The sequence below is a fragment of the Syngnathoides biaculeatus genome, chromosome 10 (assembly GCF_019802595.1).
Source record: "Syngnathoides biaculeatus isolate LvHL_M chromosome 10, ASM1980259v1, whole genome shotgun sequence".
NCBI lineage: Eukaryota > Metazoa > Chordata > Actinopteri > Syngnathiformes > Syngnathidae > Syngnathoides > Syngnathoides biaculeatus.
Genome location: NC_084649.1, coordinates 5,240,257 through 5,259,233, shown reverse-complemented (window position 1 = coordinate 5,259,233; position 18,977 = coordinate 5,240,257). Strand labels below are relative to the sequence as shown.

Sequence of the window (18,977 nt, the reverse complement as noted above, 5' to 3'; positions counted from 1 at the left end):
CACAAAACTCTTTCCAGGAGTCGGGGTTGCAAGTATTTTAGACTGTCTTTTAATAATGACTTCAGAGAGAAGGCTGTCAAACAAAGAACAAAGTAAAACAATATCCCCCACCTACAATTAAAACATTATATGGTCTATTAATAATTAAAACAAACGGGTTACATGAAAATACATCAAACATAATCCCAGGCATGAGGTTTCCGTTGAGAAACTAGATTATTTTTGTTATGCCGTCATCTGCAGCTGGCCTCATAGCTCAGTGGTTAGAGCACTGGTCTTGTAAACCAGGGGTCGCGAGTTCAATTCTCGCTGGGGCCTTCCGTTTTTGCAGATTACAGTAGGGTTTGTTTTTAAGACTTGAGCTGAAAAAGGCCAACCACTCAAGATATGTGGATGGATTCGTGGAATTCCTGTTGAGAGGACACTGAAAAGGAGCATGCGTCTAGGCCATAATTCATATCAATTCAAGTGTGTTCAAGCATGTGGGACGGTGACCGACTGGTCAACACATCTCCCTCACCATTCTGAGGACTTGGGTCCAAATCCCAGCCCTGCCCGTGTGGAGTTTGCATGTTCTCCTGCATGCGGGAACCTATCTGTCATCATTTGGGCGAGAATCATGTGACCAGCCAATCGTAAGGCATATACAAACAACCATTTGCACTCACATTCACGCCGATACGAGCAATTTAGAGCCTGCAGTTATCCAACCAGATGTGTTTTGGATTGTGAGAGGAAACAGGCATACCCAGAGAAAACATGGGAGAATGTGCAAACTCCACACAGGTCAGTCTGAAAAAGTGCTTACAAACACATCTCTTCCCAATGTCACCAATCTGCTTTATTGGCTCAATAACGGTTGATGAAGCAGTCAAAACAGAATCATTACTACTTTCCCACTTTGGTTCATAGAACATTAATACAAATCATAAATACAGTAGGTCATTTACAAATGGTTGCTCGGATTTATCGAAACACATAAATGCCAATAATTAATGTCATTAGACAGCAGGTAAGCAGTTAACTACACATTTAAAATGTCTGACATTCCATGGAAAAGAAAGGCAGCAAGGACCTCTTGTGGCAAATATCTATACCTATACTGTATTATTTAAATCTGGCTTGGATTTCATCTTTAATTAAACATGGATAAATGAGTTTTGTGAGTGACTGATATGTTTGTTCCATCACGCTCAGTTGTCTCACACAAACCACATCCAGGATTTTTAAAAACCACTAGATTTGTCTTCTCTTTTTTTTAATTTTCTTTTTTAGCCCATAAAATTCGTGTTCAATTTAAATAAAAGATGGCTATGACCTACGTCCAGGGATCAGTTAAAACAATAGCTTGTGAACAAGAGTGAGATGATAATTGTCAATTGTCATTTTGGATCATTCTGCCCTGGCACAGGATGTTTTATTGTAGCTGTTTCTGCTGTTTATGCTATAGAAATATATCACAAACAGATTAAAGGACAAGATGCTTTAATATAACTTGCTCAAATAAATAATTTGTGAATACAGTATCAGCACAGTGAACCTCAAATTTTCAGGAGAGGGACTGGTTACTCGTATTGTAATTGTAGAATCTGCAAGATGAGTTGGCCGGCATCATGAAGTTGACGCCAAAATATCAAGTATGAAAAATTAGAAACACTTCCAAACACAGATTATACATAACACAATATTTTCGACTGCAACATTGGTTTCCAATTTAGATATTATTGAACGCGTCACTTATCAAGCTCAATGTTTTCCATTAATATCATATCATTGTAAACTCTGTGCATGTTATTTTTCTTGTACTGTCAAAAATTCTGTATATTGTTAAAAAAACTTTATTAACCGAATCTGTGGGGAGTATGTTGACAAACAATTGCACGGACCGAATTAGTGGTTTTACGTAGAGGTTAGGGTCACATTCAATTCAACATTCATTCAAATTCACACGATGAGTCGGAAATTCAGCTCATGTAAGTTGATTTTTATAAAAGCGCAAAAGTGTTTGTGTTAGCCAACCATCGTAACGTTTTTTTATGTCCAGGGGAAGGTGGAGGTTGGGAAATTTGACTTGTGACAACGACTTCGTTGTAAGGATTCCTGCATACCGCAAGATAGCGCTGTCGTTAGTCCGCTGCCGACTTTTCGCTCGGGTTTCTTTGGACACTACAGTGTTGGTATTGTGACCGTATAGTGCTCGGCACATTTTAGACATAACTGCAGGAATTTAAAAGAAAGAATGACATATTGTTGCTTCTGTTTCACATTGTAGCAAGTCAAATGTTCTGTAGAGTTAATCAGGTGGACATCTTGAAAGACAATACTATGTAAAACATGGACAAATCGAACCTACTTTACATGATAGTTTAATCCTAGCAATATCAATGATATCATGCAACTGATATTATGTTGTTTTGTTAATGACAAATGAAACGAAACTTGACTAAAGACCACATTTCTGGGGTCGGATATTGATGGCAATATAACTAATGTTCCCAAATGAATTGTTAAATTGAAAAATACTTGAAATATGTGCTGCTGGTTGCAAATTTGAGGATAATCACAATGAATACTGCATATAGATCCGTGTGTGCTTGTTGTGCAGCTGTTTGCAGGTAAACCAATCTGAATACAATAATGATTGTAGGGCTATCTCCTGTCCTTTCAAACTGTTATCTCCTGTCCTTTCAAAGTAGCAAGAGTGAATGAGGTGGGGGGATGGAATTAAGTGTCTCACACTCACTAAGGGGGAAGGTCAGTTTTGCATGTTTTGTTGGGGGATGGGGCACAAACAGGGGCCTCATGGCCCCTCCGTTGCTCTGAGGAATGCAATTGCAATTGACTCTCTCTCTCTCTCTCTCTCTCTCTGTCTCTCATATAAACCTCTCCCAAAAACCCACAAACCTCACGTTAAAAAGGCAGAATTTTATTTATTAATCGTTGGATTTCATGTGTTGATCAAGTACTTATTATTGTAAAACAAAAACAAAAGTTCAAAGTAACAGGCACCGCTTGTGTGTGGATGAATTAGCATGTCTGCATTAGAGGCCTGGCAAGCTATCATTAATGGATACCCATACGGTTGCTCCTTGCAAAAAAATAAAAAATGAAAAAAAAAGTTGGAATACTTTGTCACAATAGCAGATATCACCTATTCTGATTGTCTTTTGTATTTGCATTTGTAAGGTAAAATGTTGGAATGTGACTATGACATTGAACTTCACTGATTGATCAACAAAATTGCAATTGTGTCAATCTTTATCTCATTCTGCAATTGTAAAGAATAAATAGATAAATCATTCCAAATCCAAGACATTTCAGACTAACGTGTATAACTAATGAAACTGCTTCTTTCAACTTGCATGTGTGATGACTCACTGGCTCAAGTATTCCTGATTTGTCCAACTAACGTATTTTCAGTTTCCAGAAGGGTCAGATGTTGCACAAGAGAACATATTTTTTCTATACCCACACGGGCCAATTAGCTTCTCAATTTCATGAAAATCCACTTAATTAGTAAAGTAGAAATGACAGTCGAACATATGTTAACATTGTCAAAGTCTCTTACTACGATATCATGCGAATGAAGCTTCCCGCCACGCTTTTAATGCATTTTTTCTAATCCCTACTAACAATAGCTGCCGGTGCGCATCATATCATTTGTTTGTATTGTGTACGCATAGTCCCTGTCCATAAAGGAGCGCTGAGTGGTTGCGGCTTGCAAAGGCTAAAGAACTACATTACCCAGAATCCACATGGCTCTGCCCACGAACTGGCTCTTCGTTTGGGAGTGTTTCTCATTTAAACAAACACAGTCCTGCTGAAGATGGCGGAGAGTTTGTCGAGATGTAAAAGAAACTGTCTTCCCCAATGAAAACGTCGAAGCCGGTGAGTTTATTTGAAAATATTTCGTCATAGGTCTGTGAGCGACTTTCGAGCCCTCTTGCTGTTGTGTGTTGGACTGCGTACATTTGTCACGGAGGCAGTTGGTGGTGCCCCGTTTCCAAAGCAGACTATGGTCGTCCCCAAAAGCTGTCGCGATACGATGAGCCACCTTTCCATTCTCAGTTAATTGCGAACTGATTTGTGCGTTTGAATAAAACGATTGATGCGCTCGTTTAAATGTAGTAAGCGAATTCGCTTCCGTGTGTTTGAAGACGCATTCATTGTACGAACTTTAGCATACACTGTATGTCTTATTCGCCGGGTGCGATACGATAACTAATACGCATCGTGTGTTTTATACTGTATGTGGAAGATACTTTCTGTTCGGTTATTGTTTATCTCGGACATTTTATACAACACAACGGGTTGGCTTCGAGGGCAATAATTTTAGTCAGCCAGCCTGATTTGCTATCAGCCCTAACCGGAAAATTCGTCTATTCATATAGCTACACAGTTACAACACATCAATTTTCTTGTGATGTGATGCAATCCTATCAGTGGTATTGTTTCTTATCAATTTTTACCACATCACCCACACGCGTTTTGTGCTCCTGCCGCAGTTTTGTGATTATCGGCACTAAAATACAAAGCCAAATGGAAGCCGATCAAGTCACAGTAAGTTGTACTGTAATTTGCATCCAGCGACAGATCTAAATCACCCACCGCTGGATCACTTGTCTTCAGCATTGACAAGCAAACTTGAACTGGCTCAGTCACATAAGACGAATTCACAAGCACGTGTTATTTACTATTTACTGCGCTTTACTGAGACTGTATATGCGTAGTTGTAATAGTAGGAGTATGGGCCCATCATGTTGGTTTTAACTGCTGGTAAATCACATAGAAGGAGATTTTTGTATACAGGCAGCTGCAGACAGATACGTTTCAATGGACAGCTAGAATGATCACTCCAGTTCAAGTGGACTGCGGTTGCTGAACGTGCAGTGTTTGGTGTGCCAAACTAGGGGACTAACTTGCTTATTTATTTATAGATGTATGTCACTAGGATTTAATAAAATCAGTGACACTCACTAAAGTGTAATATGCGCAATTCCATCTCAAATATCATCTAAAACCTCGTGCATGAACTAAATTTGCCTTGCCTAATGGGAAGTACACACACATTTGTCTCTAAAAAATAAAGATTCTTTCTCTGATAGCAGTCATATTTTGCTTCAGTTTTAAATATGACACCAGAGGATTTGGACATAATACTGTAGTTTCCGTCCCTGACTGAATGTACAGCCAGTCTTCCTTCAGGTTCACACATCTTTGTACCAAGACCAACATTGACACAAATTTCTCATATTTGCTTCATGCGCCTGTCAGAAAGTGCATTGGCATATAATGGCAGTTAATTTTCTGTGGTTTTCATGTAAAAATGGATGTTGTTTTTAATTGTACCGACTGATCTTGGAGTGCAATTTCACTCTCTTTGCTAGCCGCCACCTTTCCATATCCTTGCTCAATTTGCAGAGGCATTCCTGAACTCAACTAACTTTTAATTAACTGCTGTCATAGTTCCCTTTCGCCTGTAGCAAGTAAATATGCTCCTCTTCAGAAATCTTCCAACTAATTCAAATTTATGCAAGAGAAGTCTGTTTATAGCTCTGACGTGTCATTTTTGCAGGCATTTAACTTGTCTGGTTAGAAACAGAGTTCCTGATCTTAGGTGCGCTGTTCATTTTGAAGCTGATGGAATGCCATTACTCATACCCACATATGTGGTATTTTTGAAAGTGGCAAAATGATCACTGTGGGAATCTGTCCTCGAGACTACTTCTGCTCATATTCTTGGTAAATGGACCCCCATGTCCCCCATTCTCTGTCTTTTTATCTAGCACTTTCTTTCTCCCTCACACAGGGTGTCAGGCTGTGTTAACAATAAATCAATCTTTGGGGGCATTCTTTGACTGCAGATGGGGTGAAGAAGTGACTGGGATGCATGGCTTTAGCTCTTTGTCTGTCAGACCTTGTGCTTTCAATAATTTATTAACTTATCACTTTTTCTCACGAGACCCAGAAAGGTCTGTCTGCATTGGCATCTCTTTGGTTACATAAAATCATCAGATTACAGATTACATTATCAGATTTAAAATGGTCAAAATGGTTTCATAATGTTTCATATTCAATGTTTCTTTGCGATATTTTACTGTGGACATCTGAAAGTGGATTTAAACTAACACATTTAATTTGACAACATGCATTTAGTCCAATGTATTGTCAGCTTTGGGATTGAGTAATTGGTTATTTCCCCTATTGGTTTTATACATCGATCCCCAGTCTCCCACCAAGGAGGTTTGTGCCCTGCTGTAAGGGTGGAAAAAATATCATACAGCTAGAAGTACATAACTCTTTAATCGTTTTCATGCTGGGTTGTGATTCATTTTTCAGCTAATTGTCATCAAAATAGGTAATATAACAAGACTTTATTGAAGAATGTATCATAAAGTGAATTAGTTTTTTTTTTAGCTGAATCAAATGGAATCATAAAGAAGGTATGATGGTTAACTGCTACAAGTATTACAAGTTTCCAAGTTTGACTGGAATCAGCAAGAGGTAATAAAAATGAGGGCTGAGTCTGACACTTTAGTGTGGCAGGTCTATTTTTGATAGCTGTCGCCAATCTGTTTTTGTCAAACTACATTTTCTTTCTCTGATGTTTGAATAGATAAAATTCCTTAGTGTTAGTCTGCATTCCACTGCAGAGACTGAGAGACTGAGACTGAGATAACGACCAGAGTGATAAGTTTCATTTCAAGCAACTGCCAGTTTGTCATTTGGCAAGTATTCATTTTACGAGTGAAGAAGGACCATTTTTGAAGATTATGCAGTTTTGAGTGGAGGCAAGATAAATTGACAGAAAAGATGAAACTTGAAAAACACGTTGATGATCAGGAAACAGCATATTGGACAGCCACTTCAAATTTTTAAAAAACAAAAAAAACCTAGGCTGAATTTACCTGTATTTGTCCTGCTCAAGATGTGCTTAAATTTTTATGGTATAGTTTATACTTTCCATATCAAAATTATTTTCTGAAATTTGGGGGTAATGCCTCTTGAAAAAATATACAAAATAATGACTCAAAAGGAGGCAATTCATGATTTTGCTTCTACCCATATCAAAACATAAACTATTCTTATTTTAAGTTTTTTCAAATAGTTATAAAGTTAAGCACTTTATTTGAACAGACCTTTTTGTTGTTTTTTGTTGTTTAAAATAGACAGCCCTGCATTTTTTAAAAAACACAGTTGTGCTCATATATTTGATTACCTATGCAGAATTTGAAAAATGGGTCCAATTCTTCAAAGAAAATGTGAAGGAACAGGCGTAACATTTATTTTATTTTAATGGGATTCAAATTAAACTCTAAACCATTTCAGAAAATCATCATGAAACAAAACAGAACCATAAAGACTTTAATGATAGTTTTTGTTCAGTCATCAGTCGTATTAAAAAAATATATATACAGTGTTCCTCGTTAACGCAGGCGTTATGCTCCCAAAAATACCAGTGTTAAGTGAAATCTGTGGAGTAGAAGTTGATGTTTTCTATGTTTTTTGTGTACATTTTATGTATTCATTTGCAGGCTATGTTTTTTTTTCCATTTAGTGGATTTTTTTTTATTTTCAGTGCATGTTTCACCCCAACCCCCATTTATACTGTTTTTCATTTAGTGTTTTTTCCTTTGTGTAATGTTTATTTTTGTTTCTTATATATTTTTTAACGCTGTCATATCCCTAACCAGACACTTTCTAAACTTTTCTCAGACAGGCATTAACATTTTCTCACATTTCACTCATTTAAACCCTCTCAAAGTTCAAACCTTCATAGATTAGAATGAAACCAAAGATCAAAACCTGTTTGAGGCCAAAACATTTATCCGAGAAATAAGTCTATAAACATCCATCCATTCATTTTCTTCTGCTTTATCAAGCACTGGATATAAGGGTTTTCCTAGGAAAAGAAAAACATTGTGGTTTTTAGAAATGGCTAATTTTAATGATCAATCTATGAGATTGGACACACAAGAAATTATTAGTAGAGACTGTTGAAGTGTCCTTGGTGTAGATGTCTTGGTAGTGAAAAACAGTGATGGGTCGTTGTCGGCGCTCTTTTTATCTTCTGGATGAGAATGTTTTTATAAACAGACATGCCATCTTCGATTATGTTTGAGAACTGAAGAAGCGACGCTTTGTGCGTGGTGCGCCGAAACACTGCGGGGTCCGCTGGCTGCTCTGGGTACTTAGGGTGGGCGAGCAACAATAAGTAGATCAAGGCAACTTGTTTTGATTCAAGATTTGTAGTACTTTTCAAAAGTCTGCAGCATTTGTCAACATGTTCAATGGCTACATCTATTACAATAGTAAGTTATGCCATACTTTATATAATGTGAGCACCTGGTAGCTGAGAGGAAATGTCTCTGTGTTTTTAGTTTCCAACTGAAGAAATTGGATGGCATGATTGTGTTTGAAATGGATTTCGTCACGTTGGGGTTTTCAGTTTTGTTGTCTTTGTTGTGACTTCATACAAATTGCATTGCAAAAACACACATTTAATAAGTGACCGTAAATTGCCGTTAGGTGTGATTGTGAGTGAGACTGTTGTTTGTCTCTATGTGCCCTGTGATTGGCTGGCAACCAGTTCAGGGTGTACCCTCCCTTCTGCCAGATGATAGCTGGAATAGGCTTCAGCACTCCCGTGACCCTTGTGAGGATAAGCGGCTCAGAAAATGTATGGATGGATAATGTATCTTTGTTCATCTATTTATGCCAGTGAAGCATATTGACAGACGGAACCACTTAATGGTCTTCTATTAGATGGCAGTAAGTATATACAGCAATTAATGTCTTCTTTTTGTGGCATTTTTGTTTGTTGATGTACCGTGAGATTTTTCAATTGTAAAATATGTGCCTTGGCTCTTAAAAGGGTGGAATTTGCTGCTTTGGTCAGGTTATCTATTCAACAGGATGGCAGCATGTTTACACACAATTACAAATTGTAGCACTAGCTTGCTAGGCTACGTAACATTTGTATTTCCTGAATGCGAGCCATATAATTTTAAAAGTAAGTGAAGTACCAACCTGCTTCAAACAGTCCACCATCACCGAGGTCCTCAAGAAACCGGCAAACTCGGGGCAAATTGACAATAGGCTGGTTGCCTTAACATCTGTGTTCATGAAGTTAGTGCCTTGTGCTGGACCAATGTCAAGAGTGTCACAGGCTCCCTGCTGGACCCACTGCAGGTTGCCTACTGAGCTAACAGCTCTGGGGATGAGGCAGTCCTCATGGGTGTGTACTTCAACCTTGAACACCTCAACAGCGTGGGAATCATTATGAGGATTGTATTTGTGGACTTCAGCCCCTGGTTCAACACCATTATCCCCAAACTCCTCTCATCCAAGCTTCTCTAGTTCAGCCCCTGGCCTGCTATGTGCCAGTGGTTCTACAACTTCTTGATGGGCAGGACACAGCAGGTGAGGCTGGAGGACACCACTTCATTCACATGCACCATCGGCACTGGGGCACCCCAAGTTTGTGTCCTCTTCCCACTGCTCTTCTCGCTCTACACAAATGCCTGCATCTCAAGGCACCTGGCTGTCAAACTCCTGAGGTGACGACACCATGCATATCGACAGGAAGTGGATAGGCTGGAGTTTTGCTGTGGCTAACACAATCTGGAGCTGAATGCACTAAAGACTGAAGAGATGATTGTGGACTTCAGGAGGCATCCTTCACCACAGCTACCTCCCATGGTCTCCAACAGACTTGACCTTCAAGTTCCTGGGAATTACAGTCTCACAGGACCTGAAGTGGGAGACAATCATCAATTCCTTCCTCAAAAAAGCCAAGCAAATGATGTACTTCTAAGGAAGCACGGGCTGCCACGAGAGCTCCTGAGTTAGTTCTGCACAGCGGTCATCTAATCAATACCCCCACTGCCCACCCCCATTGATTTTTAGACTCTAAATTGTGCCTAGGTGTGATTGTGAGTACGACTTGTCTTTTTCCATGTAGCTTGTGATTGGCTGGTGACCAGTTCAGGGTGTACCCCACCTCCAGCCCGTTGACAGCTGGGATAGGCTCCAGCACTCCCGTGACCCTTGTCTGGATAAGTGGCTCAGAAAATGGATGGATAGATTGATGGAAGTTTGCGGTGGTCTTGCAACAGCTCTTGACATGAGCTGTCTTTCCTCACCCTATCAATGACACCTTTTTATAGGCTATCAATTAGGACCGAACCACCTGATGTTCATTTGCACGGACAACGAGCTGATTGTCATTTGATTATTGATTTTAGGTGTTCTCTTGGCTTTCCATTACTTTTTTGCACCTCCATTCATGTGTTCAATTCTTTTTCCCTGTGTCATTTCATTTTTACGCACGACTAAATTTCTGTGTTCATTTGTTCTTAGTTTTGTGTATGTATGGATTACTTTTCCCGTTTTTTTCCCAACATCTGGTGAAATTGTCTGGTCAATGGCACTTTTGGAAGTATCTTTCATGAAAAAAATGATGACATATTAAATGCGTATTTCAGCCACTGTATGTGTATGTAATGATGTATGGTGAGAGGGCTTAATTTTGTCAAGTTTGTTTCTGCCCTTCCATTCTAAAGCTGTATCTCTTTTATTTTGACATTTGTAAATCTCCCTTCTTTAATCGGTTGAAATAAATCTGGTAGCACGGTGTGCAACTGGTTAGCACTTTTCCTGCGCAGTTGTGAGGACCTGTGTTCAAATCCAGCTTTGCCTGTGTGGAGTTTCCATTTTCTCCCTGCGGCTGTGTGGGTTTTCTTGGAGTATGCCGGTTTCCTTCCACATTCAAAAAAACATGCATAGTAGATGAATTGATTACTCTAAATTGTCCATGGGTGTGAATGATTGTCTACATGTGCCCTGCGGTTGGCTGGTGACCAGTTCAGGTGTACCTCACTTCTTGGCCAAAGTCATCTAAGATAGTTCTTAGCATGCCAGTGACATTAGTAAGATTAAGTGTATGGAAAATGGATGGATGAAGTACATCTTTATACTACTGTACTCCTCCTAATAAAGATAAATACAGTGGTGTATATTAATTGGCTGACTGGCATAGTTGTCTTCATTTTTACACTTCACTCTGAAACCCCAGTTTATAAGAACTGGGTGTGATTTGATTTTGTGGATGCTACTTGCTTGTTCCTTTGCTGACGGATGAAACCGACAACTATACAGCTCTGTACATCTTGTACATTCAGTATCTTTTTATTTTTACAAATTTCTTACAATAATAAAAGACGCTACAGACATGAAAAAAGTCCTGCTTTATGCCAATAGAAAACGTTATTGCTACTTTTGGTCATCCTGTAATTCTGCAGGATTAACGTACTAGATGCGCAGCTGGATAAAATTTGGATGTGAAGTTTATTTGCATCATTTTTAAGACAAAAAATACAGGTACTGTATATTATTTTACTTTTTTTACTTGTCAAAGAAAAAAAATAGTTTTGATGTTTAAGTTCTGTCATTTCAGAATTTCAAATTTGTTTTGAATCCTTGCCTGTCCAACTATGGTCGATCCTCCCCTCCTGACTTCATTATCTTTACTTGAGAATGAAATATTCTTGGGGTTCTAATTTCTCCGTAGAGACTGATAAATGCTACCTCTCAAGCTAATGTGTGTCCAGTGTCTGCAATACTTTGACTCGTTATAATCTATAGCCAGGCATCTCTGACATTGGGAACATGAATAGTAGGTATGGCTGAAGGACCACAAGTTGCCAGCAGGCCTGTTTGAAGAGTATCTCACAAGTGATTCTGGATTGTCATTTTCTTGGAATGTTATAGAAATGATAATTTGAAAAAGTGTGGATTCTCTCTGAGGGGTATTATTTCCTACGTAGTTGGCCATCATTGTGAGAAATATTTAACGTGATCAATGAATTTACATAGAATGGCAAGTCATCTATTTTCTGTACCGCTTGTAATCTGCATTCTTTTTTTTTTTTTTATTAAGACACAATCAAAGATAATTTGAGCAAATTTATTTTTAGAAGTATTAATTAGAGACTCTTGAGTTGCCCTTAGGTATGAATGTGAGTGGGAACTGTTGTTTGTTTATATGCACCCTGCGACTGGCTGGCAACCAGTTAAGGTTCTTGAAATTGTTTCAGTAGTAATAAAAGTATATTCATTATTCGTTATTAATTTAGAACATAACCCCACTCCCCCACCCCACTCACCCATCTTCAACAGACTTGACCTTAATTTACTGCAGTGTAGATGAGCTGGAGTCACAGTAGTCGTGACAACACAGAGCTGAAAGGAAAGCCTGATTGTATCCCCTAATTGAAATATGACTCCCTGCACTTTTTGTCAGGCACAAGTACTAGGTAGTTCAGAGTTAGTTGTGTCCTCTGCCTGAACTGTTTTAATGTGCATTGTTGTGCGTTTATGGAAAAAGTAAATTGCTTCATGTTGTTAATCTACATGACTTTGAGCCCTTACTGCAATGTAGGTTTGGTTCAGGTTTCCCTAAGTAGATTGTATTGTTTAATGAAAAAAAAAAACACCTACCCTGTTCTGTTGAGATTTTGTGATCAATATTCACGTTTTCAAAAGTTTGTTTTTTACTAGTGCTGTTGATGATCCTCAACAGGTATGTTTGCTTTTTCAACTTCAAGTCCTACGAGCTAAATATAGAAAGCTCTGGCTAACAAGACAGGCGTGTTTCCACTGCTGAAATATTTACTGTGACTTCGCCCAAACAAGTGAGAGTATGAGAGGAGCAGCTCATACCAGATTGTTATTCACAAGTCAGTTGAAGGCAGAGAGCTGACTCTCCAGGTTGAGTCAAGTGAAGTGGTGCAGTTTGTGATCGGACTGTATTTGAAGTCAAAACTCATTCATCCCCTCGATCTTCTCTTCTTCAACTCTGTGGTCATACCAAAGTGTCAGGCAAGCTGAGCCATATGTGAGCCATGCACACTTCTCAAAGCCAAACGGGCAGCCTGAAGCAATCATTGCACCCAATTCCAGTTTATAACCAGCAAGGGTTTGGAACAGTTAACTCTCTGTCGTCTTTGCTGATTGGACGAAAGCAAGAGTTTATTGGCGTAGGGGGTGCCAAGAGCTTTGTCTCCCTCCTCTTCTTGCCCTTCCTCTTTAACTTCAACTCTCCCTTTAACCCTCCACCCCCCCTCCCTCAGCTGAAGAATGCTCATAAAATGAGTCCACCTGAACAAGACCGTGGGAGGAGGGGTATCCGTGGTGCAGTTTTGTTACTATTGTAAAAGCTTAGCAAGACCTTGTTTGTTTTGTTTATAAGAAATGCTTTGAGGGAAGAGACCGAAAGGGCGACAAGTTTGGTTTGTGTCATAACTGCTACCAGATGCTCGCTTTCTGCCTCTTTTGGCGGCGTTATGTGAAGAGGGGGAGCTGAGTGAAGAAAAGGAGAGAAAAAGAAATGAAAAATAGACTGCGATTTCCATACAAACGTTTCAACTGTTACAAGGACTTTCTCTATCTTCTCTTTCCCAATAGTTTTCCTTTCATTTTTATGCTCCATTTGGCAATACGCGCATACATTCATCTGACAAGGAGGATAAATCGTTTTTTTCGCCAACATTGGTTTCGTTTTTTCTGCAATTTGTTCAGAGTGACGGTATAACTATGTTAACGTTGGAAATTGTGTTTAAAAAATCTAATCTTTTCGACCCACAACATTAATTCCCACTAACCAACCTGGCACAATCAAAACATATGATTGTAGTCAACAATGCGTGAGTGGGAAAATGATCGCTCCTAAACTTAGTATGTTTTTTCTTCAATGGTCACTCAGAATTATAATGAAGCTTTTCTGTCCAGACAAGATTCAATGTTTTCAATTGTGCATTTTTGCATTTGCACCCAAAAGCAAGTGATGTCGTATAGTGTGTTGATTGGCTGTGCTGTTTTCATTTACCGTATTTTTTTGGACTATAAATCGCAGTTTTTTTTCATAGTTTAGCCGGTGGTGCGACTTATTCTCCAGCACGACTTATATGTGAAATTGTTAACACATTATTACATCCATTTTCCGAGTCGCTTATCAGTTACTTTCACACTGACAACCGTAAGAGGGCGCTTTAGGCTTGTGTATCTGTACTTACTACTTCTGCAAATTCAGCATTTCAACATTAGCTGTAACTTATAACAACTGAGAAGGACTGAACAAAAATGCCATTGAAGAGAAAGTCATATTCTGCAGATTATTTTAAATAACATTGTTATGATGTTGCTAACCAATGATGCCAAAAGTACTCCTTACCTTGAATGCAACTTCTGGTGCTTCATGCAGGTGTTGAGACTTCCGTCCGTTTATCGTGAATGTAATTCAATTTGATTTGCCGTCATGATGGTTCGATGGTGAACGGCTCTTGCCGACAAAGGCATGTCTTTTATTTGTTTGATTATCTAGTTTTTATGTGAAGTTGGAAAAATGTTTATTGGCAACATCGAGGACGAAGGCTTTGGCATACTCCCCATCTGTGAATGTAGACACACAGCAAAACCCTCCCTCTCCACAAAGGCTGTCCATTCTTGTTGAAAACTTCTCATTTTTTTTTTCTTTGAGCGACCTTTGTCAAAAGCGTTTCCATAATTACGTAGTCGTTCCGACACGATCGGCATTCGACACAAAGCCTGTGGACTATGGCAACCGCACCAGGACAAACTGTCTCTGCGTCATTTGCGTTGACCAGATGACAGAAATCACATGTACTCTATGTCGTTATGAGGGTTCCGCAAGCCATATGCAACCACCAAAAGAGCCAGGTAGGGCTCGCGAGGCGTAGGTTCCCGACCCCTGCTGTGGGAGCAGTAGATGACAGATGGAGAGCACAGCTTCCAGGTGAATCCACCATGCAACTTTCCCGGAAGTCATTGGATGGCTCGACAAAGTATGGGCTTCCGTGACTTCAAAAACAATCCTGTCAGGATTCAGAAAGGCTGGAATAGGTTAGTTGTAACTGCAACTGACGATGAGTCTGACATTAGCGATGTAGAAGGGGAACCGGCGCGTCGTCTACATCTGTAGTTGGCGGACTTGTTTAGAAGTGACACCGAGGATGAAGATTTCATTGGATTTTAGTTACCGGGTATTTGGAGTGACACAGATGGTTTTGGTAAGCTTCTTAGTATGTTGTTTATGCTATAGTCATCACACTTAATATGTTATGTTAACATGCCAGGCACCTTCTTAGTTGTGCCAGTAACGTAACCATACAGTTCAGCTTGTTGTTGCTTCTATTCTATTTTTATTTTAAATTGTTCGTCATTTAAATTTTAAAGGACATGTCTGGTTTTGATGTTGGATTTTATCAAATAGGTTTCCCCCAAAAATGCGACTTTTATGTTTTTTTTTTTTTCTTTTTTTATGCATTTTATGGTTGGTGCGACTTGTACTCCGGAGCAACGTATAGTCCGGAAGATACGGTAATAGTTACTCCCTCACTACTGGATTTTCATGCATCTCGCAGCATAGCCAGCTTTATAAAATCAAGTGTATGCAGTAATGAAATGTTTCAGTTTTTGGGTATATGGAGAACCTTTCAGTCATTAGCAAGGTCATTTTCATTTAAGTCCTTAGTTTATCGGATTGTGGTGTGAATTATGTTTCTCTTAAATCACTGGCAACTCATCTTTACTGTCCTCAGTAGCACCTGTCCATCTCCAGTTGTTTCATAGTGTTCCAATTTTGGCAAAACATATTTCCTTTCGATTTCCATTTCTCTCTTTAGATTTACAATATAGAAAAAGATCACATTTTTGTTTCCACAAGTGCAGTTTTTACTTTATTGCCGCTTTCAGTTAAAATGGGAGTCACGAACAATCTGACACCATAGTTAAGGGCTGTTTAGACATTTGCCATATGATTACTTTCTTGTTCTTTATTTTACCAACCATTGAGTCATAAACACGACACTATTTGAAGCTGTTTTTTGTACCCATGTAATTCGTATCCACCTTTTATTTAAACATGACAATAACGAGAATTTTCCTGCTTTAGTTTATTCATTGTCAGTCTGTGCCCAAACAATACAGGAAAGTAATGATACACTGTAGTAGTAGTAGTAGTAGTGTCGTATGATAAACTTTAACACTTCTGCACAAAAGGGGAACGTGCACATTGCATTGATTTTTCATTCAATATTGAGTTTTCCCCGTTGTGTCAAATTTTAATTTTAGTCTACTGTGAATAGGAGTTTGACACCCCTGCTTTACATTATTTGGACCTCTGTCAGTGTCTCTGAAAGGACGTGTCCTATAATAGTGGATGTTGATTACTGTGAAACCAGTCTTGCAAAAGTAACATTCCTGGCATTATATAACATTCAATTGACTGGAACATGACTGATCTCTGACCCCCCAGGTGAGTTTTCCTTTGTATGCGAAAACTATTCAAGGCAGTTTGATTCATAAACTGACACATCTCTGTACATTTTCACTACCCTGCTCGCTACCAGTTTGAGGATTTGATTGGTAGCATAGTATTAATCATGCATCAGATTGGAAACCAAAACAAAATTTGATGAAGAACAGGGTTCATGCGTTTCTTGAGCCTATTAATCTCAGTGCCTTTTTCTTTGAACATTGGGTGGACAGACGAGGAAGAAGAGAAAAAGGAAGACTCTCCCACTTTCTCAAAGTTGATGTTGATTATTCAATCTGCTTTCAGGTAAATGGACCAGTCTTTCTCTGGAGTCCACTCTAATTTTTATAAACATTTGGTTGGGAAGACTCTCCCAGATTCTCAAAGTTGACGTTGATTATTCAATCTGCTTTCAGGTAAATGGACCAGTCTTTCTCTGGAGTCCACTCTAATTTTTATAAACATTTGGCTCCCAGTCTGTGTTAGCACATAAAAAAAACTGGTTCGCTGAATGAAAGGAAAAGCAGCATTGAGAGGAAATTTGGGAGACGGACAAGGAGTGCAGTTTTGAAACTGACGTCACACTATCTTTTGAGCAAAATTCTTTGTAGGGGTCAGAGTTCACGCACTCCAGTGTTGCGCCGTGATTGGCGGAGAAAAGGTGAAACGAAAACCACAGTAAACTTTTGACCCCGGTGCAGGAGCGCTGCAGGAACGCCCAGCCTAGGCTCTAGCATGGTGGAACAGAGCCCGCTCTCTTCCTGTGTTTACTCCACCAATCCAACAAGAACGTGGGGGGAGGGGTGGAGAGCGCAATGGAGGTGGAGAGAAAATACACTGAGAATCAGTGCTGCGCTGCAGTCTTGAAATGGCAATGTGAGATATGTATGCGGAGTTTTCTAAATCCAAGCATCTCCTCCTCCTCAATATTCTTTAAATTTTTCTGGCAACTGCATAAAATATTCACAACGACTGACATATCTTCACTCTAAAGAATGTCGGGCAGCATATTTTTTCTTTGGAGGTTTGTGTTATCTGAATGGGTAGCATGAAGGTTTGATCATATCCTCGTGCTCTGGCTGTGTTGATAAAAGGCTAGTTAGCCATTGATTAATGGCTGCATTTCCATATTATTTAGCCTGTTCCCACCACTGATTCTCCCCGAATCAACCAATTATTTTATGTTTCTTTTCCTCTCAGACGTCTTCAGGTTCTCATTTCCATCTCCTTACTATTAAACCAGTTTCAAGCACTAAGAGAGAGATTGATTTATCATATCATAACAGTGCAGCAGCATTGTGAGTCCTGCAGTTGAATTGCGGTCCACGTGGGTCCTTTCCTGTTCCTTTCTTTTCTTTGTCTGGCTGGATGATGGATAGTTGTATGAGACACATTTGTGGAGAACACACATACTCGCACACGAGTCTGCCACCGCTTTTGTTTCTACCTTCATTTATTTCGCCAGTTTATTTTCTGCACGTATTTTGTGTTAGAAAATTGGATGAGTCTCACACTGCAACCAGAGCTGTGGGTGCCTGCGTGCTGGCTGAGGATGGGAGTTGTTGTTTTTTTTAATTCCTCTAGAAAAACACTCCAATGAAAGCAGTTTTCCTCTGCTTTAAAATCTTCCATCTCCCTTGTCGCTCTCATCGCTGGACTTCATGTGTGCACTCAAAGTGAACCATAAACACAACCAGGAAAAATACCCATTCTTTCTAAACATGGCATTTCTACCCCATCAATACCTAATGTCAGCTGAATGGGAATTGGTCTAGTGCACCATACTTTAAACTGTCTTATTGATAATTCATACTACATTCAATTCCTTTTGACTTTTTCCTAGCCAGGCGGGCACAGAGCAACGCGGCTTGCCTCACAACTGTGTGTTTTTGCAAACTAGTTTTGAGTTGCTGGCCGTCTGCATCTACTGTAGTAGATGCTGCAAATCCAACTATTAAATTGCAGATGAATGGTGTCACAAGTGTACAGCAAATCAAAACAACAGGTTATATCTCATGATATCTTATTCGCGACGCAAATTAAAGTTCTTGGACAAAACTAATAAGGAGTAAACCACAGCTGAAAACTCAAACACTGAAAGATATTGTAATCCCAATAATTATTAAAATTGCATTTGTAGCTGTGACCACAGAGCTGCCAAGTGATAGAAATTCACTTCCTTATCAATTAGTCAGAATTTCCATAATTTAAAAATTATGTCAATAACATTACCGTGGGACAGTTATTGCAGTATATTATGTAATGGAATGAAAATAATTCAATATGTAATGGAATGAAAATAATTCAATATATTATCCAATCTCACATCATAATTCTTACTCTGTAATCATCATTAATTGTGGTTTCAATATTTGTTCTAATGTATTAATTGCATTAACCTTGAAATAGTGGACATAGTTACAGCATGAATCAAAGTATCACATTTCAACATACCATCATCCAAAGTATATATGGATTAATAGTCATTATTCAGATGTTGATGCCTGTGGCTTGATGCCCCTTTACTAATCGATGAGAGCAGATGAGATGGTAAGATAAATTGTTGGATTGCCAGACTTTGTAGGGAAGATATTTATGCATGCTTTACATACAGCATTGGTCATGTGACTCATGTCGGATT

At 39.1% G+C, this 18,977-nt stretch overlaps 1 protein-coding gene and 1 non-coding gene across 10 annotated transcripts in view; both read left to right on the top strand.

Moving 5' to 3' along the window:
• Positions 1 to 245: 245 nt before the first annotated feature.
• Positions 246 to 318, top strand: trnat-ugu (transfer RNA threonine (anticodon UGU)). The gene has a single exon. It is a non-coding gene; the product is annotated as a tRNA-Thr (tRNA).
• A 3,420-nt stretch (positions 319 to 3,738) lies between these two features.
• Positions 3,739 to 18,977, top strand: part of ncoa3 (nuclear receptor coactivator 3) — a 41,784-nt gene continuing 26,545 nt past the window's right edge. For 8 of the 9 annotated variants that reach the window (XM_061832178.1, XM_061832177.1, XM_061832180.1 and 5 more), the window contains exon 1: positions 3,739 to 3,888. The gene's annotated coding sequence lies outside the window, so the exon portion shown is untranslated. The remainder of the gene's footprint in view (positions 3,889 to 18,977) is intronic. The other variant, XM_061832179.1, reaches the window with a different exon arrangement.